Raw genomic sequence first — 5576 nt, 5'->3', positions numbered from 1 at the left:
TCGATAACTTCTGTTCTAAATACATCTTTGACTTATATTGTAGATAATGAAGTCTAATCTATACTAATAATAAAATTCTAAATGTTTATTTATTTATTTATTTATTTATGTCTGTGTATATATACCAATAAAACTTTCGAACGGATGCACCAAATTAGAAAATTCTTTTTTTCCCTAAAAGATGTGAGTCCCTAGATTGTTCTATACATGGCTCATAACGAACAATGCCAAGTCACACAAAAAGCCCAAAAGAAGGGGTTTTGGACGCTTCAAGCAATTGTCGAAAAAGTTACTTGCCAATGTCAACAGAATTTAGCACTGTCTGTACACAGTCGCAGTAACATCTTTCGGTATATAAACAGGACTTGTGGTGCAATGGATAACACGTCTGATTATGGATCAGAAGATTTCAGGTTCGAATCCTGGCAAGTTCGTAATAATTTTAATCATCATTTAATCCAACATTTATTAATTATTCTTACCATTAGTTGGGGTATTTTTGTTTTTTCAGTGTGTAGCAGAATTGGCAATAACTGAAATGGGGGGGGGCTGACCTCGGATATGTTTGTTGTTGTGTTGCGGGCCGAGTGGAAGACAGTTCCAAGATGGTGTCCATGGGTTTTTATTGGCTTTGACCCCATGCAATTCTCGCAGAATCACGTGTGATTTTGTGCGATTATGCAAATATATAATTCCGGGTCGCTATAAAGGCAGGATGCTGGGAAGCAGTCAGCAAGTGTTTTGCAGATTGTGTGTAGGGGGTTCTGGCAGTTGGATTGTTCTGTGTGACGAACCATGAATTTGTGAGAAACAAGTTTTCTTCTGCCTTTTTTCTGTCTCCTCCTTCTTCTTTCTCTACAGCCAAGAAATCCCTCTCTTCTAGAGGTGGGCGGTGCAGAGCAAAACTGACTATTTCCTATCTTTGTTCCTGATTTTTGCTTACTACATTTTGCTACAAGCTATTTCGGCTCAACTATGGCGAAGGTGCGGATAAGCAGTGATATCATCAAGCCATTCTCTGGTGAGGGAGATGTTGCAGCGTGGCTGAAAAAGTGAGACTTGTCACACAATTTCAGCAGGTGGATGATATAGTGAGTCTGCTACCTTTATATCTGGAAGGTGATGCACTGGCCCTCTACATGGAAATGGAGAAGGACGATAAAAAGAAGATAGACCAGATTGAGGCCCGATTAAAAGAGGCATTTACTGACGATGCGTTTGCAGCATACAGAAAAATGACTGGTTTGATGGGCTGGTGAACGTGTGGATGTTTAGGCCGACAAAATCAGAGAGTTGGTTGGATTGGCTGGGTTCATAGGAGATGGCCTAGAGAAACTCACGAAATTGACTTTCATCACTGGGTTCCCTGACGTCATTTCAATTACTCTTCAACAGGTGCTGAACATTGAAGCCCTGACTATAGGAGAGCTAACGTCGAGAGCAAGAATTTTGACGATTACTGGGGAACAAAATCAGGACGTAGTTGCAGCCACACGCTCACCCAACAACAACAGGACCAAGAATATTCCTGTTAGTGTGCTCTGTTTCAAATGCAACGTTAAAGGCCACGAAAATGCGGAACACAGTGTTACCGGTGCAGTGAGAGTGGACACTGGGCTCGGAACTGTTCGGGAAACAAGCAAGGGGAGGACGCATAAGCGCCAGTCTCCTTCCCAACCAAAATACGAACACGACGGTCCCAGTGACAGGCATCCATGTTGACAGGACGTGATGTTTGGCATTTATTGATACAAGACGCTCTAGGACGATTTTATATGCAGACCGGTGTTGGTCTTGGAGCAAAACATATATGAATGTTGAAACAATTGATGGAATATCCCATGCATGCTGCGGTGTTGGAGCAATCTCTGTATCCACTGATGAAGGTGTGTCTGCCAGAATCGATGTGTTGGTGGTGCATGGCAAACCGCTGGGGTTTGACTTACTTCTAGGGATTTATGCCATAAAAGCTCTGGGAAGTGTCGTTGCCGAGCCTACAGGATCAGTGCGGTTGGGCGGCAGGAAAAATATTAAATATGCAGCCATTTCTATTAATGAACTGGATTTCACCACCACCTTTGACCATCAAAACCGAACGTGGACCGCATCGTGGAAGTAGTCTGAGGACCACCCTCCTTAAAGGCTTCACAATCGAGTGTCAGAATACCCAGTGCCAGCAGAAATCCGTGAAGAATACACGCAGGAGCTCCGTACCTGGATAGATAATGGTTGGCTCGTGCCGAACCCAGAGGATAAATTGGGACCCCCCCCCCGCCAGGCCTAATTCTCCTGATGGCTGTGATACAGCAGAACAAAGCCAAAGTGTGCCCGGTGATGAACTACCGGGACCTGAATCATTACATAGACGTGTTTACGGCCAACGCAGATGTTTGTGAGGCTAGGCTGCATGAATGGAGACAAAAAGGTACTAACGTGTCTCTACTGGACCTCAGGAGACCATATCTACAAGTATGGGTCAATGAGACACTGCGGCCATACCAGACTGTGGAAATCGACAGAAATAAATACTGTCTGACCTGTTTCGGATTCAGCTTGAATGTTGCTCCCCTGATAATGAGAGCTATTGTCAGTGAAGTATTATCCAAAGAAGAAGTTGTAGGCCGCGCAGCATCTGCTTACATTGATGACATTTTGGTCAATGAAGACACGGTGCCTGCGACCCGTGTAAGAGAACACCTAGCGCAGTTCGGGTTGGAGCGTAAGAACCCGGAGCGGTTGAAGGACGGTGCACAGGTGCTGGGATTGGCAGTCAGGATGGAATGCAGTGAACTGCGGTGGAAGCGAGAAAGTACAATTCCAGAGGCTCCCAGTATTGTTACACAATGAATAATGTTCTCCCTATGTGGTCGACTTGTCGGGCACTTTCCGGTGTGCGGTTGGCTTCATGTGACTTGTGGAATACTCAGGAGAGTAAGTTCAGTAATAAAGGGCTTGGAGGATGAAACAAGGGACGCCGTATTGCATCATATGATGTTCAAGATCTTAGAATCTGTGCAACAGGACGATTTGGCCTGGGGAAATTGGTGTGTGAATGGCAAAGAGCTGAATGTATAGATCGATGGACCCTAGCAATTGGAGCAGTCTTGGAGACGCGTGAAACTGTGTTGGAAGATGCATGTTGGCTGCGACCTGAAGATGGCTTCTAATGCATCAACTTATCTGAGCTGGATGCCATATTGAAAGGCATCAATTTGGCTCTTCAGTGGCAGGGCAAGGTGCTACACATAAAGACAGATTCTGTCTGCATACACCATTGGGTCTTGGACATGCTGACTGGAAAGGCATGAGTACACACCAAAGCAGCAAGCGAGATGCTTATTAGGAGGCGACTAAACACTCTCAAGTAGCTTGTGAAAGAGTATGGGCTGACAGTGGACATGATGCTGGTCCCATCAGCATGAAACATTGCTGACCGATTGACACGAGTACCACAGCAGTGATTTGAGGTGATGAAAAAGAAAAACGGGCTTGACCCGGTGATCAGCGTGATGCACACAGACGAGCTGGATGAGAGTCAAATCATGGCTATTCACAAACAAAGGTAGTGGACACCTGGGGGGGGGCACTACCTACTTTGTCAGGAAATGTTGCCCTACCACAACAAAAGCAACCGTTAAAATGGTCATACGGAAATGTGAGGAATGTCAGTCCATTGATCCAGCGCTGGTCAAGTGGGAAAAGGGAAAGTAGGAAGTGAACTAGAATTGGCAGAGAATTGGAATGGATATCACGCATTATAGCACTTTCCATTTTTTAACTCTAACAGACTGAAGTCCATCCCGTTTCTCCATTTGGAGGAAATTGTTGAGGCAGGACTCGGCAAGCGTGATTCATCAGTTGGAGGCAATGTTCCTCGAATGTGGCTCGCCGCATGAAATCCTTTTAGACAATGACACGGCTTTCTGCAGCAACATGTTCCAAGCATTTGCGCATAAATGGGGAGTTCACTTGTGATTCCGTTGTGCATACGCTCCAGCCAGGAATGGCATAGCGGTGCGATGTCACCGTACAGTGAAACACATAGCAGCTAGAATGTGCTGTCTCATACAGGAGACTGTCTTCTGGTATAACATCACACCCAGAGACAACGCGCATGCCAACAGGATGCCAATATGAAGTTCGAGTAAAGGAGACCAATCTCGCAATTGCGTCCCCAGGTCCCAAGAACAGCTCTTACCAGGTTGGAGATCGCGTGTGGGTCAAAAGACTGCAAAATCGATGTACCATGAGGTTCGGCAAGGGTGAGGTGACTAAGGTAATCAGCCCTCAATCGATTTTGGTGAATGGCGTGCCTCGCCATGTGAAGGATCTGCGCCATCGCCGTTATGTTGTTACATCGGAGGAAGACACGGACAGTATGATGTCTTCTGAAAGGACAGAGAGTATGATGCAGGATGATGGAGAGGATTTTGAGCCATATAATGCACATACTGAAGAAGCAAAAGAAGGACCACCCCTCTGCCTTTACAAAAGAGTACCTGACAAAGACGGATACTGCCCCCCTGTCCTGATTGTGAAACACCGCCTATGGAACCACGAGAGGGGATAATGGAACAGACTGGTTGCAATAACGGTGGTAATGGGGAAGATGACAATGAGGAAGTGCTGCCCCCGATTCTTCGAAAAAGTACCCGACAAAGACGTCTGCCCCCTCCCTGCCCTGTTTGTGATCATGACATCAGCAGGGAGTGTAGGAGAATCGGCAATAACCGAAATGGGGGGGGGATAAAGAGCTTCCCTCAGATATGTCTGTTGTTGTGTTGTGGGCTGAGCGGAAGAGAGTTCCAAGATGGCGTCCATGGGTTTTTATCGGCGTTGACCCCATGCAATTCTCGCAGAATCGCGTGTGATCTCGCGCGATTATGCAAATATATAATTCCAAGCCACTATAAAGGCAGGACGCTGGGAAGCAGTCAGCAAGTGTTTTGCAGATTGTGTGTCGGTGGTTCTGGCGGTTGGATTGTTCTGTGTGATGAACCACGAATCTGTGAGAAGCAAGTTTTCTTCTGCCTTTTTTCTGTCTCCTCCTTCTTCTTCCTCTACAGTTATTACAGACAAGAAATCCCTCTCTTCTAGAGGTGGGCGGTGCAGAGCAAAACTGACTATTTCCTATCTTTGTTCCTGATTTTTGGCCACTACATTTTGCTACACAGTGTTTTGTGCATATGGGAATTTCCCATACTCCAAGTTCACAGGGTAAGCGTTGATGGTAAGATGATGTTGAGTATACTTGACGCTGAGTGTACTCGATTTTGTGTTTGACTCAACGTTGTGTGTGCCGAAAGACATTGACCTTAGAGATATCATTTGTCAAAATCTTTCCTTTGGGGGTATGGGTAGTGGTTTGCCTTTGTTTAATCTGCAGGATCTCACAAAAGAAGCAGTGATTAGTTCTGACAGGTGCAATGAGTGGTACATCACTTTGGATGTATAAAGATTAAATCGATTCCTCATTAAAACAAAATTTGTCTAGGTTGGGCTCTTTGGAAGCAGTAATGGAGTAAGCTTAACTCCCTCTGTGGATAAGTTAAAATATTACTGAAATAAGCACACTA

The 5576-nt window shown here is 45.4% G+C and overlaps 1 non-coding gene across 1 annotated transcript; it reads left to right on the top strand.

Annotated features, from left to right (window-relative positions):
- Positions 1-361: 361 nt before the first annotated feature.
- Positions 362-434, top strand: Trnah-aug (transfer RNA histidin (anticodon AUG)). The gene has a single exon. It is a non-coding gene; the product is annotated as a tRNA-His (tRNA).
- Positions 435-5576: the final 5142 nt, after the last annotated feature.

Source organism: Euprymna scolopes, chromosome 29 (assembly GCF_053919585.1).
Source record: "Euprymna scolopes isolate OS-2025 chromosome 29, ASM5391958v1, whole genome shotgun sequence".
In the NCBI taxonomy this organism is placed as follows: Eukaryota; Metazoa; Mollusca; class Cephalopoda; order Sepiida; family Sepiolidae; genus Euprymna; species Euprymna scolopes.
This window is presented reverse-complemented; position numbering and strand designations above follow the sequence as displayed.